This window comes from Salmo salar, unplaced genomic scaffold (genome assembly GCF_965601325.2).
Source record: "Salmo salar unplaced genomic scaffold, fSalSal1 ptg000408l, whole genome shotgun sequence".
In the NCBI taxonomy this organism is placed as follows: Eukaryota; Metazoa; Chordata; class Actinopteri; order Salmoniformes; family Salmonidae; genus Salmo; species Salmo salar.
The window spans coordinates 373340-392317 of record NW_027675377.1 but is presented as its reverse complement, the minus strand read 5'-3'; the positions used below and the strand labels follow the sequence as shown (position 1 = coordinate 392317).

At 40.4% G+C, this 18978-nt stretch overlaps 1 pseudogene; it reads right to left on the bottom strand.

The window, feature by feature from the left end:
- The window catches only part of LOC145875963 (uncharacterized), a 63169-nt pseudogene that overhangs the window by 39431 nt on the left and 4760 nt on the right, over nt 1–18978 (bottom strand).

Sequence of the window (18978 nt, the reverse complement as noted above, 5' to 3'; positions counted from 1 at the left end):
TATATAGCCTAGAAACCTGGTTAAACTATCATTATGACATCCTGGATGAATAAATTTGAGTGGTTACACTCCTCCTTCCCCCATCCCTCAGCTGTTTACCAAACCAAGCCTCTGGGCAGCCATTTTGTTACTGTTGAAAAAACCCACACAACCCAGCAATCTGCAGTTCATACAACAACAAAGCTGTCATTCCACCACTGTTTTGGTTATAAGATGATTATGGGGTTGGAGAAATGTAACTACTTTCAAATTCATAGACAGACGTATGGATGCAAGGACTGACCATCCATGATATCAACATTATAGTTTTAACCATGTTGAGGCTATACAGTGTTGATTTACATTGTTTCTAGACATTGGAGTAAAAAAAGCTTATTTGGGGTTCTGATGGGGTACAACAGTTGAACTAAGCTCATGAGGCATGTGTTATATTCTTCAACAATCAATGGCTATAAATTAATAATTTAAAAGTCACAATATGGATGTAGCTATTGCATATTTCCGCTTTAACACCACACATCAGTTCAACAACTGCAGAGTTTGTGCCTCTGTATTTAAGACAGTACTTACTAGTGTTAATCAGGGAACGGTTTCTCAAAACCATCTTATGGCTAAGTTCACCGTTAGAACCATTGGACGCCTTAAGATGCGTTTGGGAAACCGGGCCCAGATGTCCAGTTTCCTCCTCTATCGATGTAACAGTCATCTCCCCCTCTTTCACTCCATAAACTGCATCCTCCTCTTCTTTTACTGTAACATCCTCCTCCTCTTTCACTCTGAAAGCGTATTTTTCTTCTTTCACAGTAACGGCCTCACCCTCTACTTCTTGTTTTACTGTGATGTCCTCTTCTTTAGCAGGAGAGTAGCTCAGTGACCGCATGGTCGGAGATGTTAGCTAGCTAGGCTAATGCTAACTTAACCAGCCCACTAGCTGAATAATAACAACAACACCGTAAATATGAAATTAAAACGGATAACTAACTAGACGACAGAAGTGGGTTTAAAACACAGTGGCTAATATACACTAAAGCGTCTAATGAGCTTTAATGGTTCGGCTATTTTGTCTAGCAAGCTACCGAGGTGGCTGAATAACTGTTGCTGCTGTTGAAAGAAGTGTTCCGTCCACTAGATTATACGTCACACCAACAGCATCGCCTTAAATTCCCACACCGCCATCTGCTGACTGGAGTGGGTAACGCAGTTGAGTAAAATGTTTATTTTATTTTCTGACAAAAAGTTAAAGGGTAGGAAGCGTTCGTTTTTACTCACCCGTGTAACAACACAGTGTGGTTAAAGACTTAGTAACTTAGTTGTAATCACAATCTGGTTACCTATAAGTACAAACAGTTATGTTTTTGCGTTGTTACATATTTCTTAAACTTGTTTCCGGATATCTTCTAAACTACCCACAATGCACTATGTGCTACAGTGTTTGTATGCTAGCTCGGTATCTAGCTCCAGCTTGTAAACGTCAGCCACACCTCATGCTTTCATATACTGTGTGGTTGTGATATCTAGTGGGAACGCATTAGCACGGTAGACTCTGCTGCCTTGTTGTCAGTAGGGATGTTACTTTTGATACCGGAGCTACGAGGCCTGCGTCCAAATCGATAAGCAGTAAACTTCAAAGCAGTGTACCGATGCCTGTATCACTTTATCAGCAGCACGTCATCAATGGCGTCTGAAGCTTCATTTCATCAAACAACCACCTGATTGGTTTGGTATTGGGCTTGTTCGACACTGCAGGCGACTGCAGACTGACTGATCTACAAATCCCCTGTTGCTGCTGTTGAAAGAAGCGTTCCGTCCACTACATTATACGTCACACTAACATCGCCTTAAAGCCCCACATGATGTATTGTTACACCATGTAGGAGCAGTATAGACCTAGTCTGTTCATTATATACATCTACATGATGTATTGTTACACCACATAGGAGCAGTATAGACCTAGTCTGTTCATTATATACATCTACATGATGTATTGTTACACCATGTAGGAGCAGTATAGACCTAGTCTGTTCATTATGTACATCTACATGATGTATTGTTACACCATGTAGGAGCAGTATAGACCTAGTCTGTTCATTATATACATCTACATGATGTATTGTTACACCATGTAGCAGCAGTATGGAGGTACAGTGGGGGACAAAATTGTTGACACCCTTGATAAAGATGAGCAAAAACGACTCTATAAAATAAAGAATTCAAATACTGAGCTATATTGTATAAAAAATAAAGGGAAATTATATTATTTTATACTAATACAATTGCTCAGAGAAAAATATAGAGTTTAACATGTAATTCTCAAAAGGTAGGGGTCTGAATTATTGCCACCCATGTTTTCAATACTCCAGCACCCTCCCCTTGGGAGAATAACGACACTGAAATGTTTAATGAGATTAGAGAACACATTGGGTGGGACCTTAGACCCTTCCTCCATACAGAATCTCTCCAGGTCCTTGATTTATTTAGTCTGCGCTTATGGACTGCCCTGTTCAATTCAAACCACAGGTTTTCAATGGAGTTCAAGTCCGAAGACTGAGATGGCCATTAAAAATGTTGATTTTGTACCCAATTAACCATTTCTTCGTGGATGTTGATGTGTCTTGCTGGAAGATCCTCTTATGGCCAAGTTTCAGCCTCCTAGCAGAGAGGTAACCAGGTTTTGGGCTAAAATATCCTAGTAGTGGGTAAAGTTAATTTATTTATTTCATACAGTAATTTTAGCTCATCTTTATCAAGGGTATCAATAACTAGGTGCTTATTTTGATATCTAGTTATTTGACCGAATCAGAAATACAGATGTGGAGTAGAGGTTAAGTTTGTTTAAAATTCTCATAGAAAATCTGAACTAATCAAATAACACTTGTTGCTCTTTGGACGTGTTGATATAATATTCATATTTAATAGAGAGGAAAAAAACGTTTCCCTAAACTGCTTTATAATATTATAATTCAATGAAGAATAAAAATAGTTTTCCCTCCTCAACTGCGTTTCCTCCCTCCAGACAGCAGATGGCGATATGTGTCTTTCAGGCGATGTTTCTAGTGTGACGTATAATCTAGTGGACGGAACGCTTCTTCAACAACTGCAGCCACCTCGGTAGCTCGCTAGCCAACAAAGTCTGAACATTCAAGTTCTTTAGACACTTTCGTGAAAGAAGAGGAAGACGCGTTCAGAGTGAAAGAGGAGGAGGATGTTATTGTGAAAGAAGAGGAGGAAGTGAAAGAAAATGAAGACGTTTTTGGAATGAAGGATGAAGAGGGGGAGATTACTGTCACATTAGAGGAGGACGAAGAAGAGAAGACTGGAGGACTGATTAACACCAGTAAATACAGTGAGTACTATCTAATAAAACAGGGACATTGATCTGATTAACACCAGTAAATACAGTGAGTACTATCTTATAAAACAGGGACATTGATCTGATTAACACCAGTAAATACAGTGAGTACTATCTAATAAAACAGGGACATTGATCTGATTAAAACCAGTAAATACAGTGAGTACTATCTAATAAAACAGGGACATTGATCTGATTAACACCAGTAAATACAGTGAGTACTATCTAATAAAACAGGGACATTGATCTGATTAACACCAGTAAATACAGTGAGTACTATCTAATAAAGCAGGAACATTGATCTGATTAACACCAGTAAATACAGTGAGTACTATCTTATAAAACAGGGACACAAACTCTGCAGTTGTTGAACTAATGTGTGATTTTTAAAAGGGCATTCTACACTCAAATATGTTTTTGTACTGTCGGAATTGTTCATGACGTCCTCCAGGGATTTTTTAACTTTTCCTGTTGAAAAGTGATATAAATACAGTAAATTATAAACACACTAAAGGGAAACAAATAAATGTTTTGAGCAAAATAGTGTTTTTTTAACAACTGCAAACTAGAAGGAGTGAGTGATGTCATAGTAAGGCCTCCAAGGAGTTGGCTTGATGGGAAGTCGTGATGTCATCCAATAGGAGACTGATCTTCATGTGAATATTCATTATTCTTTTTAAAATCCTTCCTGTTCTGTCAAGTTGGTTGTTGATCATTGCTAGAAAGCCATTTTCAAGTCTTGCTATAGACTTTCAAGATGATTTAAGTCCAAACTGTAACTAGGCCACTCAGGAACATTCAATGTCATCTTGGTAAGCTCCTCCAGTGTAGATTTGGCCTTGTGGTTTAGGTTATTGTCCTGTTAGGACAGTTTTTTGTATTCAGATCTCTGAAATGCTCTCTACCTACGTAACATTTAGTGTTTCCTTATGTTACGCTGGGAAAACAGTTTTCATGGGAACAGAAATCCTAAATCATTTCAGAGTTTGCTAAATCCAATGGTTCTAACCGAGAGTCACCTTAACTTTATTGACAACACCCAAATGGATACTGTCATTAATGTGGTTCTTCAATAATTACACATAATACTTAATACTGTAGCTGTTTAGTTACAGTCACATGTTCAACTATCATCAGCTGATCCAGGAAATCATTTTCTGAATGACAGTCACATGACAAACATCAGGACATGCAACAACAACCAAAGTGCTTCTTCATTCATTACTCTGGTAAAGACAGTTATGCCGTGCTCCACGTTGGATCCAACATCCCTAACAAATTGATGTTTATAATGTGTTATTGTCTGCTTGATTTACAGTAGGGTCTCGTTAGTCTGTTTGGACACAGAGATACTTAGCTCATAATGTGTAGAGAACTGTTCCTTGATGGATAGGCTATTGTACAACACACAGAGCTATTTTCCTTTATTCAGGACATTTAGAATGACAACACATTACAGAGTAGCCTAGTGGGATTATTCACAAAATGATCTGGTGATCAGGTTATGAAATGTCATGACAAAGACATTTTAGTTTCCATGTTTCACCTGAAATATTAAATGATTTATAGTCCTAGGTCTATGTTGTTGTTAGGTGAAGTTATGGGTCCTACAGTAGGTCTATGTTATAGTTATGGGTCCTACAGTAGGTCTATGTTGTTGTTAGGTGAAGTTATGGGTCCTACAGTAGGTCTATGTTGTTGTTAGGTGAAGTTATGGGTCCTACAGTAGGTCTATGTTATTGTTAGGTGAAGTTATGGGTCCTACAGTAGGTCTATGTTGTTGTTAGGAGAAGTTATGGGTCCTACAGTAGGTCTATGTTGTTGTTAGGAGAAGTTATGTTAAACACTTAGTGGACAAACACTCATTGTCAGGCAGATGGCAAAGCGCAATATTAGCAAACACAGAAAGGGGCCTATATTGGAGACCAAAAGTCGTCTGGCACACTGCTTAGAGTTACAACAACTTTAATAACTTATTTCTAGTTTCTACTAATTTGAAAACAAGACAAAATATGATTGTTGCTAAGTTGACTGTCTTAATGGTCAAATAATTTTACAGACATCAGTTGTTGTATAACTTCATGTGTATGATCTGGGCATCACCTTTTACCTCAAATAAACAGTGGATTTCTGCTGTTGTGGGACTTTAACCATCTGTCTGACTTTGTTGTTCACACAGGAGAGAGACGTGACTATCGTGGATCCTCTGGGGAGCCTCAACAACCTCATGATGCTGAAGAGGCAGAGAAGAGTCTCTCCAGATCAGAACACCTCAAGAAACACCCGCAGAGACCCACAGGGAAGAGAACTCACTGCTGCTCTGATTGTGGGAAGAGATTCACCTCATCAGGCATTAAAATTAATCAGAGAACACACACAGGAGAGAAATCTTATTGCTGTGGTGAATGTGGGAAGAGTTTTGTTCAATCTACAGGTCTGAGAGTGCACCAGAGAATGCACACAGGAGAGAAATCTTATAGCTGTGGTCAATGTGGGAAGAGTTTTACTGACTCTAGTGGTCTAACGAAACACATGAGAATACACACAGGAGAGAAATCTTATAGCTGTAATCAATGTGGGAAGAGATACTCTGATAAAAGATCTCTGATTAAACATCAGAAAATTCATGAAGGAGTTGTTTCATGATATCAATGAATTAATGTCACAATGTAGAATGTTTTAACATTGTAGTAGGAGTATTTTAATGATGTCACAATGTAGAACCCTAAACGTTTGTCCCCTGTTCTATTGATTTCAACATGATATGGATATTAGCCTCAGGGGGAAAATCCAGGCTCTGAAATGGAAGAGTTACTATTTATGTGATTTAACAAAAAGTGACTAACAAAAGAAAGAGTTGTGTTACACTTACCACGTTGGTGACCCACTTGAATCAAAACGCAACACTTCAAAATGTAGCGAGCTGTTTTCTACAAATTGTCCTCTAACCAGGGATGTACACATTATTCCCAGATTCCGTGTGGTTTTCGAGCTGTTCGTTTTAACAGGACGTGTAAACTCATCTTCCTCCTTTCGCACAATTGTTGCCAGCAGCATACCACCCTGCATCCCACTGCTTGCTTGCTTCTGAAGCTAAGCAGGGTTGGTCCTGGTCAGTCCCTGGATGGGAGACCATATGCTGCTGGAAGTGGTGTTGGAGGGCCAGTCGGAGGCACTCTTTCCTCTGGTCTAAACAATATCCCAATGCCCCAGGGCAGTGACTGCCCAGTGTAGGGTGCCGTCTTTCGGATGGGACGTTAAACGGGTGTCCTGACTCTCTGAGGTCATTAAAGATCCCATTGCACTTATCGTAGGGGTGTTAACCCCGGTGTCCTGGCTAAATTCCCAATCTGGCCCTCATACCATCACGGCCACCTAATCATCCCCAGCTTACAATTGGCTCATTCATCCCTGTAACTATTCCCCAGGTTGTTGCTGTATTGGAGATGTGTTTTGTTTGGGCTCGTTCCAAGGGGACGAGAGTTCTAGAAGCTAGTGAGTTTTAGGAAGACTAGAGTTCTAGAAGTGTATATATATTGTCTTGAATTGTTGACAGCCACCATGTTTATATTGGTGAAGCATTGTAGTTGATTATAATGTGAATTGGAAGTTTTTTTCTGTTGTTGGTAAGCATTCTCTTAAGGTGTTACCGTCTTTGGTTTTTCCATTTTTGTTTTGAGGTTTGGAATGTAGCACGTCTAGCTCGTTAGCCCGTCTAGCTCGTCAGCTCGTCTAGCTCGTTAGCACGTCTAGCTCGTTAGCCCGTCTAGCTCGTTAGCACGTCTAGCTCGTTAGCACGTCTAGCTCGTTAGCACGTCTAGCTCGTTAGCACGTCTAGCTCGTTAGCCCGTCTAGCTCGTTAGCACGTCTAGCTCGTCAGCTCGTCTAGCTCGTTAGCACGTCTAGCTCGTTAGCACGTCTAGCTCGTTAGCCCGTCTAGCTCGTCAGCCCGTCTAGCTCGTTAGCACGTCTAGCTCGTCTAGCTCGTCAGCACGTCTAGCTCGTCAGCACGTCAGCCCGTCTAGCTCGTTAGCTCGTCAGCACGTCAGCCCGTCTAGCTCGTTAGCACGTCTAGCTCGTCAGCCCGTCTAGCTCGTTAGCCCGTCTCGCTCGTTAGCGCGTCTCGCTCGTATAGCTCGTTAGCCCGTCTAGCCCGTTAGCCCGTCTAGCTCGTTAGCCCGTCTAGCTCGTTAGCACGTAGGACGCACTGATTGGTGTCACCTCGTTAGTCAGTATGTGTTACACCTGTGCTGGCTTGTCCATCTCGTTAGTGGGAAGGTGTTTCACCTGAGCTGGTCCAGGTTCTATTTAAGAGTGTCTGGCCCAGTGCTCCAGTTGTCTTGATACATGTGGAGTGTCAACACCTTTAGTTGCGCCACCTTTTTGGTTTGCTTCCTGTCTTTAAGTTTGGTGTGGGTTTTTCTTTTGTTTTCCTCTTCTTGGGCAGATTTAGTGGGTCTCATGGTGGGTGTCTTTTAGCTCCCAGTTGTTGTTACTAGTCAACTTTCAGTGTCCCAAGCTTATATTTTGGGTTGGATATTGCATCCAATTAACATTTTAATCATTAGTTTTTCAGTTTAGTCTTCTGTTTTTTATCCTCTTATTTTTGTTGTGTACTAAATATTTCTGTTTATTTTCAATGTTTTTAAAAATATTTTTCCTGTGAAGCCATTTTGTTGCATCCATGTCTGAAATGTGCTGTATGAATCAAGCTTGATTTGATTTGACCATATAATAAAACAAATGAACCCAGTGACTGACCAATCAACAGACTGCTGAAGAGGTAAACACCACCCCCGGCTCTACCAGGGGCTTGAGGTGGTCTCCCACAGCTCTGCTTATGTCATGTTCTGTGGCCTTGCTGTTCCATTTCTTGACTGCACCTGCAACACAGAAACACATTTAGTCATATTATATAAACCACTCAAAGTAATGGATATGGAGCATCTATGGCCTCAGTTACACCTGGCACCTAAATGTGACTTCTGTCATCTGATCACTCCAAGCTGCATTAGGTTCAGATCTACCAGGATGGGCTTTTGATATAGTATGGATACAGTCAGGCCACCGAATATGCATCAGCAATGTAAAGATATGTTGGGAAAAGTACATTATACACAAATGACCTTCGTAATATCAAAGAATGAAATGTGTGTGTCTGAGGGGAAATTAACTTCATAGTGTACAATTTGCACTAATGTAAATATGTAAAGAGATGTTGGGGAAAAGTATTTGACACAAATGACCTTCATAATATCAAAGAACAAATGTGTGTGTCTGAGGGGAAATTAACTTCATACAGCCAAAAGGGGTGAGAAGTTATACCAATATCAGTGGACAATTTGCACTAATGTAAATAAATATAGATGATGGAACATATTCCCTTTTGCTAACGTGATGAACCACTAAGGGGACATAAATATTTACCATCTAAACCATGTGTGACCTCTCACCTCTCTGGCTGTAGAAGTGTTCTTCCTAACCAGTCCCTCAACAGCTCTCTGACTGAGCTCCACCCTCACTGGGTCTTCAGAGGAGAGGAAGGCTGAGGAGGGATGGAAGGATGAATGGATCAGTCAGTCAATAAAGTGTAGAGCTGCTGTCTGACAAAATCACTATTTTAGTAGTTCATTAAAGTAAATAAGGCTTTATGACTGCTGAATACCAACTATCAATCACTTAGATCATGTATTTTCAGGTAGAGATACATCCTTGGGACGTCCCTAGCCCATTGAAGTTGACATTTAAAATGGTTAAGGTAGGGGTTAAGGTTAGGGTTTAGGGTAGGGATGTCCCAAGGATCCCAGATAGCATTGACCATCGTGCATTATTCTGTCTCTTTAACATAGCAGGTGTAAAATAAACACAGACAAGACAAGTAGGCACGCAGTGCATTATGGTCATTGTAGTTTAAAAAATAGCATCTATTTATGTAGGGTGACCATACGTCCTCTTTTTCCCGGACATGTCCTCTTTTTGGACCAAAAAAAATGCGTCCGGCCGGGATTTCTAAATCGCCTAAAATGTCCGGGATTCGGCTTTTGCTTCCTACAGTCGCCATTCGTTGTGTGCGTTTTGGGGGTTTTGCATTGCTTTGACCGCTTTCAAGCGCTCGTACTAAGACCGAAGCAATTGTTAACGCTGTGATAGCACCACATTCTGTCGACATAGCTCAGAAAGCACTAGAAGACATACCTTACTGTGGTGTTTCTACTGATGGGAGCAATCACGGTGCTGTGAAAATATTCCCTCTGCTTATTCAGTATTTTGATTGGAAGAATGGTGGCGTGCAAAGTAAATTAGTCGAAGTTAAAAACACTCCAAATGAGACAGCTGATACGATCGCGCAATACATCAAAGAAACACTGGAAAATAATGGGATTTTTTCCAAATATATTGTGTTGGCATGTGGACTAATATGTTGTTGAGTTGTGTTCTTACACTGGTACAGTCATGCCCTATGAGAGATGTATGACTGCGCATGTGCGAAAATAAATAAAGTGCATTTTCCCCGTTCTGGTTAAAACACCAATGATGAACATGTGTGTTTATTCCTCCGTTAAGTAAACCGGTATTCCTGTCCTGAAGATGTCAGCACCAACACCGGAGCTACGAGGCCTGCGTCCAAATCGCTAAGCAGTAAACTTCAAAGCAGTGTACTGATGCCTGTATCACTTTATCAGCAGCATGTCATCAATGGCGTCTGAAGCTTCATTTCATCAAACAACCACCTGATTGGTTTGGTATTGGGCTTGTTCGACACTGCAGGCGACTGCCGACTGACTGATCTACAAATCCCCTGTTGCTGCTGTTGAAAGAAGCGTTCCGTCCACTATATATACACGTCACACTAACATCGCCTTAAAGCCCCACATGATGTATTGTTACACCATGTAGGATCAGTATAGACCTAGTCTGTTCATTATATACATCTACATGATGTATTGTTACACCACGTAGGAGCAGTATAGACCTAGTCTGTTCATTATAGACATCTACATGATGTATTGTTACACCATGTAGGAGCAGTATAGACCTAGTCTGTTCATTATATACATCTACATGATGTATTGTTACACCATGTAGGAGCAGTATAGACCTAGTCTGTTCATTATATACATCTACATGATGTATTGTTACACCATGTAGGAGCAGTATAGACCTAGTCTGTTCATTATATACATCTACATGATGTATTGTTACACCATGTAGGAGCAGTATAGACCTAGTCTGTTCATTATATACATCGACATTATGTATTGTTACACCATGTAGGATCAGTATAGACCTAGTCTGTTCATTATATACATCTACATGATGTATTGTTACACCATGCTCTTTGTACGTGTTGATATAATATTCATATTTAATGGAGAGGAACAAAACGTTTCCCTAAACTGCTTTATAATATTATAATTCAATGAAGAATAAAAATAGTTTTCCCTCCTCAACTGCGTTTCCTCCCTCCAGACAGCAGATGGCGACATGTGTCTTTCAGGCGATGTTTCTAGTGTGACGTATAATCTAGTGGACGGAACGCTTCTTCAACAACTGCAGCCACCTCCGTAGCTCGCTAGCCGACAAAGTCGGAACATTCAAGTTCTTTACACAATTTCGTGGTTTATTTGCTACTATGATTTAAACATACTTATGTGGAAACAACTAGCTACCCCATTTAATTTAATATTTACGTTGTAAGTCAACTAGCTGGCTGGTTAAATTAGCACTAGTCTAGTCGCTAATGCTAACTAGCTATTATCTCCGACCATGAGTTCACTAAGCTACTCTCCTCCTGTTAAAGAAGAGGTCTGCTGGACGGAGAAAGAAGCTCTGGTGAAAGAGGAGGAGGAAGAGAAAGATGTTACAATACAAAAACAAGTAGAGGGTGAGGCTGTTACCGTGAAAGAAGAAGAGAAAGACGTTACAGTGAAAGAAGAGAAAGACGCGTTCAGAGTGAAAGAGGAGGAAGATGCAGTTTTTGGAGTGGAGGATGAAGTGAAAGAAGATGAAGTCGTTTTTGGAATTAAGGCTGAAGAGGGGGAAATTACTGTCACATTAGAGGAGGACGAAGAAGAGAAGACTGGAGAATTGATTAACACCAGTAAATACAGTGAGTACTATCTTATAAAACAGGGACATTGATCTGATTAACACCAGTAAATACAGTGAGTACTATCTTATAAAACAGGGACATTGATCTGGTTAACACCAGTAAATACAGTGAGTACTATCTTATAAAACAGGGACATTGATCTGATTAACACCAGTAAATACAGTGAGTACTATCTAATAAAACAGGGACATTGATCTGATTAACACCAGTAAATACAGTGAGTACTATCTAATAAAACAGGGACATTGATCTGATTAACACCAGTAAATACAGTGAGTACTATCTAATAAAACAGGGACATTGATCTGGTTAACACCAGTAAATACAGTGAGTACTATCTAATAAAACAGGGACATTGATCTGATTAACACCAGTAAATACAGTGAGTACTATCTAATAAAACAGGGACACAAACTCTGCAGTTGTTGAACTAATGTGTGATTTTTAAAAGGGCATTCTACACTCAAATATGTTTTTGTACTGTATGAATTGTCCATGAAGTCCTCCAGGGATTTTTAAACTTTTCCTGTTGAAAAGTGATATAAATACAGTAAATTATAAACACACTAAAGGGAAACAAATAAATGTTTTGAGCAAAATAGTGTTTTTTTAACAACTGCAAACTAGAAGGAGTGATGTCATAGTAAGGCCTTCAAGGAGTTGGCTTGATGGGAAGTCGTGATGTCATCCAATAGGAGACTGATCTTCATGTGAACATTCATTATTCTTTTTAAAATCCTTCCTGTTCTGTCAAGTTGGTTGTTGATCATTGCTAGAAAGCCATTTTCAAGTCTTGCTATAGACTTTCAAGACGATTTAAGTCCAAACTGTAACTAGGCCACTCAGGAACATTCAATGTCATCTTGGTAAGCTCCTCCAGTGTAGATTTGGCCTTGTGGTTTAGGTTATTGTCCTGTTAGGACGTTTTTCTGTATTCAGATCTCTGAAATGCACTCTACCTACGTAACATTTAGTGTCTCCTTATGTTACGCTGGCAAAACAGTTTTTATGGGCACAGAAATCCTAAATAATTTCAGAGTTTGCTAAATCCAATGGTTCTAACCGAGAGTCACCTTAACTTTATTGACAACACCCAAATAGATACTGTCATTAACGTCGTTCTTCAATAATTACACATAATACTTAATACTGTAGCTGTTTAGTTACAGTCACATGTTCAACTATCATCAGCTGATCCAGGAAATCATTTTCTGAATGACAGTCACATGACAAACATCACGACATGCAACAACAACCAAAGTGCTTCTTCATTCATTACTCTGGTAAAGACAGTTATGCCGTTCTCCATGTTGGATCCAACATCCCTAACAAATTTATGTTTATAAAGTGTTATTGTCTGCTTGATTTACAGTAGGGTCTTGTTAGTCTGTTTGGACACAGACATACTTAGCTCATAATGTGTAGAGAACTGTTCCTTGATGGATAGGCTATTGTACAACACACAGAGCTATTTTCCTTTATTCAGGACATTTAGAATGACAACACATTACAGAGTAGCCTAGTGGGATTATTCACAAAATTATCTGGTGATCAGGTTATGAAATGTCATGACAAAGACATGTTAGTTTCCATGTTTCACCTGAAATATTAAATTATATATAGTCTTAGGTGAAGTAGGTCTATGTTGTTGTTAGGTGAAGTTATGGGTCCTACAGTAGGTCTATGTTGTTAGGTGAAGTTATGGGTCTTACAGTTGGTCTATGTTATTGTTAGGTGAAGTTATGGGCCAATTTGTTAAACACTTAGTGTACAAGCCCTCATTGTCAGGCTGATGTTAAAGCTAGCCAAAGAGCATTTTACTGGTTGAAGTGTTTTTTAAGTATAAATCAGTTGATATGCGACAATAACACAAACATATTAAGTAGGTGATTCAAGCGAGTCTTACAATTATAATCCATATTTAATGTGAAATGCACTCATAAGCAACCTGTAAATGGAGGCTATTTTTACTGTCAGCCTATGAGAACTCCCCTGAGTTTCCCCCACGGTGGTGAATTAGTGAATAGACACAGAGCTTAATGTGAGTTTCCTTGAGTAGCACTCCTGATCTTGTGCTGTAATATTCAGAATACATTGTGAAAACTAAAATCTTTGCTCACTATTTTTTGCTCCAGGCAGATATACTACATCCATAACTAGTGGTTTCCTCATTACCAGATATACTACATCCATAACTAGTGGTTTCCTCATTACCAGATATACTACATCCATAACTAGTGGTTTCCTCATTACCAGATATACTACATCCATAACTAGTGGTTTCCTCATTACCAGATATACTACATCCATAACTAGTGGTTTCCTCATTACCAGATACACTACATCCATAACTAGTGGTTTCCTCATTACCAGATATACTACATCCATAACTAGTGGTTTCCTCATTACCAGATATACTACATCCATAACTAGTGGTTTCCTCATTAGCAGGGAAGTGTTTCTGCAATCATTTTTGTGTGCGCATTGACCTCGTGTCGCAATTTTAGCAAACACAGAAAGGGGCCAATATTGGAGACCAAAAGTCATCTGGCACACTGCTTAGGGTTTCAACAACTTTAAAAACTTTTCTAGTTACTACTAGTGTGAAAACAAGACAAAATATGATTGTTGCTAAGTTGACTGTCTTAATTGTCAAATATTTTAACAGACGTCAATTGTTGTACAACTTCATGGGTATGCTCTGGGCATCACCTTTTACCTCAAATAAACAGTGGATTTCTGCTGTTGTGGACCTTTAACCATCTGCCTGACTTTGTTCTCACAGGAGAGAGACGGGACTATTGGGATCCTGGGGATCCTCAACAACATCATGATGCTGACGAGGCAGAGAAGAGTCTCTCCAGATCAGAACTCCTCAAGAAACACCAGCGAGTTCACACAGGAGAGAAATCTCACTGCTGCTCTGACTGTGGGAAAATATTCAACTCTTCACTAGGCCTTAAAATACATCAAAGAATTCACACTGGAGAGAAATCTTATGGCTGTGATCAATGTGGGAAGGGTTTTACTCAGCTAAACAGCCTGATAGTACACCAGCGGACACACACAGGAGAGAAACCTTATGGCTGTAATCAATGTGGGAAAAGTTTTACGACATCTAGCTATCTAACTATACACAAGAGAACACACACAGGAGAGAAACCATATAGCTGTAATCAATGTGGGAAGAGTTTTACTCAGCTAAACAGCCTGATAGTACACCAGCGGACACACACAGGAGAGAAACCTTATGTCTGTGATCAATGTGTAAAGAGTTTTAGTACGTTTGGCTGTCTGACTGCACACCAGAGGGCACACACAGGAGAGAAACCTTATAGCTGTGATCAGTGTGGGAAGAGTTTTACTACATCTAGCTGTCTAACTAAACACCAGAGAACACACACAGGACAGAAACCTTATAGCTGTGATCAGTGTGGGAAGAGATACTCTGATAAAAGATCTCTGATCAAACATCAGAAACTACATGAAGGAGTTGTTTCATGATATCAGTGAAATAATGTCACAATGTAGAATGTTTTAACATTGTAGTAGGAGTATTTTAATGATGTCACAATGTAGAACCCTAAACGTTTGTCCCCTGTTCTATTGATTTCAACATGATATGGATATTAGCCTCAGGGGGAAAAATCCAGGCTCTGAAATGGAAGAGTTACTATTTATGTGATTTAACAAAAAGTGACTAATAAAAAAAGAGCTGTGTTATACTTACCACGTTGGTGACCCACTGGAATCACAATGCAACACTTCAAAATGTAGCTAGCTGTTTTCTACAAATTGTCCTCTAACCAGTGATGTACACATTATTCCCATATTCCATGTGGTTTTTGAGCTGTTAGTTTTAACAGGACGTGCAACCTCATCTCCCTCCTCTCGCACAAATGATTTCAACATGATATCGATGAGTGATGACAAATAAGTGTTGTGTTCCTTTGTTCAGCGACCCCTAAATGTAAATGCATCACTGTTGCCCTGCTTTTAGAATATCAGGGTTCATTCTCAGATGTGCCAACCCAAATGTACTAGAGCATGACATTGGGGACTGGGCCCCGATCCAACAACATGCCTATCTAGTGAACCCTGAAAAGAGAGAGAAGCTCTGCAGTGAGGTGGAAAGTTACTATGGATATTGCAGGAGTTTCCTCTTGAAATCAGACATGTCTGTGGTAAGGACAACTTGGTTGCTGATTGTCTCAAGGGTGGGCAGTTAAAAAGTTTAGTGTTTTGTGTTTAGCCAGTGTGTTGCCATGGATCACAATTTATTTTGACTGCACGTTTTTCCGTATTGGAGATGAGTTTTGTTTGGGCTCGTTCCAAGGGGACGAGAGTTCTAGAAGCTAGTGAGTTTTAGGAAGATGAGAGTTCTAGAAGCTAGTGAGTTTTAGGAAGATGAGAGTCCTAGAAGCTAGTGGGGAGAATATATATATTTTTTCTTGTTTATAATTGTTGACAGCCAGTAGACACCATGTTTATATTGGTGAAGGTGAAGCATTGTAGTTGATTATAATGTGAAATAGAAGTTATTTTCAACTAGTAGAAAGAGGAGGAAGGGAAGCGCTACTAAGGTACACAATAGTAAATGTTGGTAGACAGAAGGTGCTCTTTGGTAAAGGGGTGAGTAGGTCATCAAAAAGAAAGGAGGACCAAGACACTCTTCATATAATTGATTAAAATGCCTTTATTAGTATGGCATGTTCAATAGAAACAATGTTTTTGTTTAGAATAACTATTTATTAAATGTGCTACTTTGACCATGGCCTCCAGTCTCCCCTCTCCTGCAAAGTGAATTTATCTGAAATGACAAGGCTTGATCTCTGAATGTGTTTCTCTGTAGGCTACATACTGAAACCTTAAAGCTACAATCCTTAGTTACTAATTCCATTATTGGACGGTTAAATTTTGCGGGTGCCAGGCAGGATCAGCTGCAGAAGTTATTAATTTTTTTAAAGATGACAATGGTGATCTAGATATTCACATGACAATATTTACACAATAATCTACATTGATGATGGTGATCTAGATATTCAAATGACAATATTTGCAAAATAATCTAAATTGACTTGCCTAGTTAAATATAGGTTAAATAAAATATATTTACAAACTCCACAACTAACAGGTCAATGAAAAGACAATACTTTAGAGGAAGCAAACCTGTATTCCATTAGACTCTTGGGGTATATCAGGCTCAAGTCAGGTTCTCCTCACCATGACATAAATAGTAAATGACATGCAACAATGACCTGTATCACATCTAACAATTAAACAGAAATGTGCTTCTTTCAACCCCAAAAGAGCAATAAAACATACCATTATAAACAAAGGTTCAGGAATACAATGAGATCAATTAAAAAGCAATGGACATGTTAAAAACAACACACCATCAGCCTCATTCATCTATTCCTCTATCAATATCACCATCGTTGTTGTAGTCATCACCCTCAGCCTCATTCATCTATTCCTCCATCAATATCACCATCGTTGTTGTAGTCATCACCATCAGCCTCATTCATCTATTCCTCCATCAATATCACCATCGTTGTTGTAGTCATCACCCTCAGCCTCATTCATCTATTCCTCCATCAATATCACCATCGTTGTCATCGTCATCGTCGACATCATAATAGTCATCCTCCTCCTCTTCATAGTTTCTGCCCTCAAAAAAAGCCCTTCTGAACGATTCACATTGTCCTTCTGCGTGCTGTAGCTCATCAAGCTTTCCAGCAAGGACAGCTCTTTCCCCAAGACAACATCCATCTTGCTCTGTGAAATGTTGTAAGGCCTCCACGATCAGTTCCTGCTCTGTGTAATGTTGTAAGGCCTCCACGATCAGTTCCTGCTCTGTGTAATGTTGTAAGGCCTCCACGATCAGTTCCTGCTCTGTGTAATGTTGTAAGGCCTCCACGATCAGTTCCTGCTCTGTGTAATGTTGTAAGTCCTCCACGATCAGTTCCTGCTCTGTGTAATGTTGTAAGGCCTCCACGATCAGTTCCTGCTCTGTGTAATGTTGTAAGGCCTCCACGATCAGTTCCTGCTCTGTGTAATGTTGTAAGGCCTCCACGATCAGTTCCTGCTCTGTGTAATGTTGTAGGGCCTCCACGATCAGTTCCTGCTCTGTGTAATGTTGTAAGGCCTCCACGATCAGTTCCTGCTCTGTGTAATGTTGTAAGGCCTCCACGATCAGTTCCTGCTCTGTGTAATGTTGTAAGGCCTCCACGATCAGTTCCTGCTCTGTGTAATGTTGTAAGGCCTCCACGATCAGTTCCTGCTCTGTGTAATGTTGTAAGGCCTCCACGATCAGTTCCTGCTCTGTGTAATGTTGTAGGGCCTCCACGATCAGTTCCTGCTCTGTGTAATGTTGTAAGGCTTCCACGATCAGTTCCTGCTCTGTGTAATGTTGTAAGGCTTCCACGATCAGTTCCTGCTCTGTGTAATGTTGTAAGGCCTCCACGATCAGTTCCTGCTCTGTGTAATGTTGTAAGGCTTCCACGATCAGTTCCTGCTCTGTGTAATGTTGTAAGGCCTCCACGATCAGTTCCTGCTCTGTGTAATGTTGTAGGGCCTCCACGATCAGTTCCTGCTCTGTGTAATGTTGTAAGGCCTCCACGATCAGTTCCTGCTCTGTGTAATGTTGTAAGGCCTCCACGATCAGTTCCTGCTCTGTGTAATGTTGTAAGGCCTCCACGATCAGTTCCTGCTCTGTGTAATGTTGTAGGGCCTCCACAATCAGGTCCTGCTCTGTGTAATGTTGTAAGGCCTCCACGATCAGTTCCTGCTCTGTGTAATGTTGTAAGGCCTCCACGATCAGTTCCTGCTCTGTGTAATGTTGTAAGGCCTCCACGATCAGTTCCTGCTCTGTGTAATGTTGTAAGGCCTCCACGATCAGTTCCTGCTCTGTGTAATGTTGTAAGGCCTCCACGATCAGTTCCTGCTCTGTGTAATGTTGTAAGGCCTCCACGATCAGTTCCTGCTCTGTGTAATGTTGTTAGGCCTCCACGATCAGTTCCTGCTCTGTGTAATGTTGTAAGGCCTCCACGATCAGTTCCTGCTCTGTGTAATGTTGTAAGGCCTCCACGATCAGTTCCTGCTCTGTGTCATGTTGTAAGGCCTCCACGATCAGTTCCTGCTCTGTGTAATGTTGTAAGGCCTCCACGATCAGTTCCTGCTCTGTGTAATGTTGTAAGGCCTCCACGATCAGTTCCTGCTCTGTGTAATGTTGTAAGGCCTCCACGATCAGTTCCTGCTCTGTGTAATGTTGTAAGGCCTCCACGATCAGTTCCTGCTCTGTGTAATGTTGTAAAGCCTCCACGATCAGTTCCTGCTCTGTGTAATGTTGTAAGGCCTCCACGATCAGTTCCTGCTCTGTGTAATGTTGTAAGGCTTCCACGATCAGTTCCTGCTCTGTGTAATGTTGTAAGGCCTCCACGATCAGTTCCTGCTCTGTGTAATGTTGTAAGGCCTCCACGATCAGTTCCTGCTCTGTGTAATGTTGTAAGGCCTC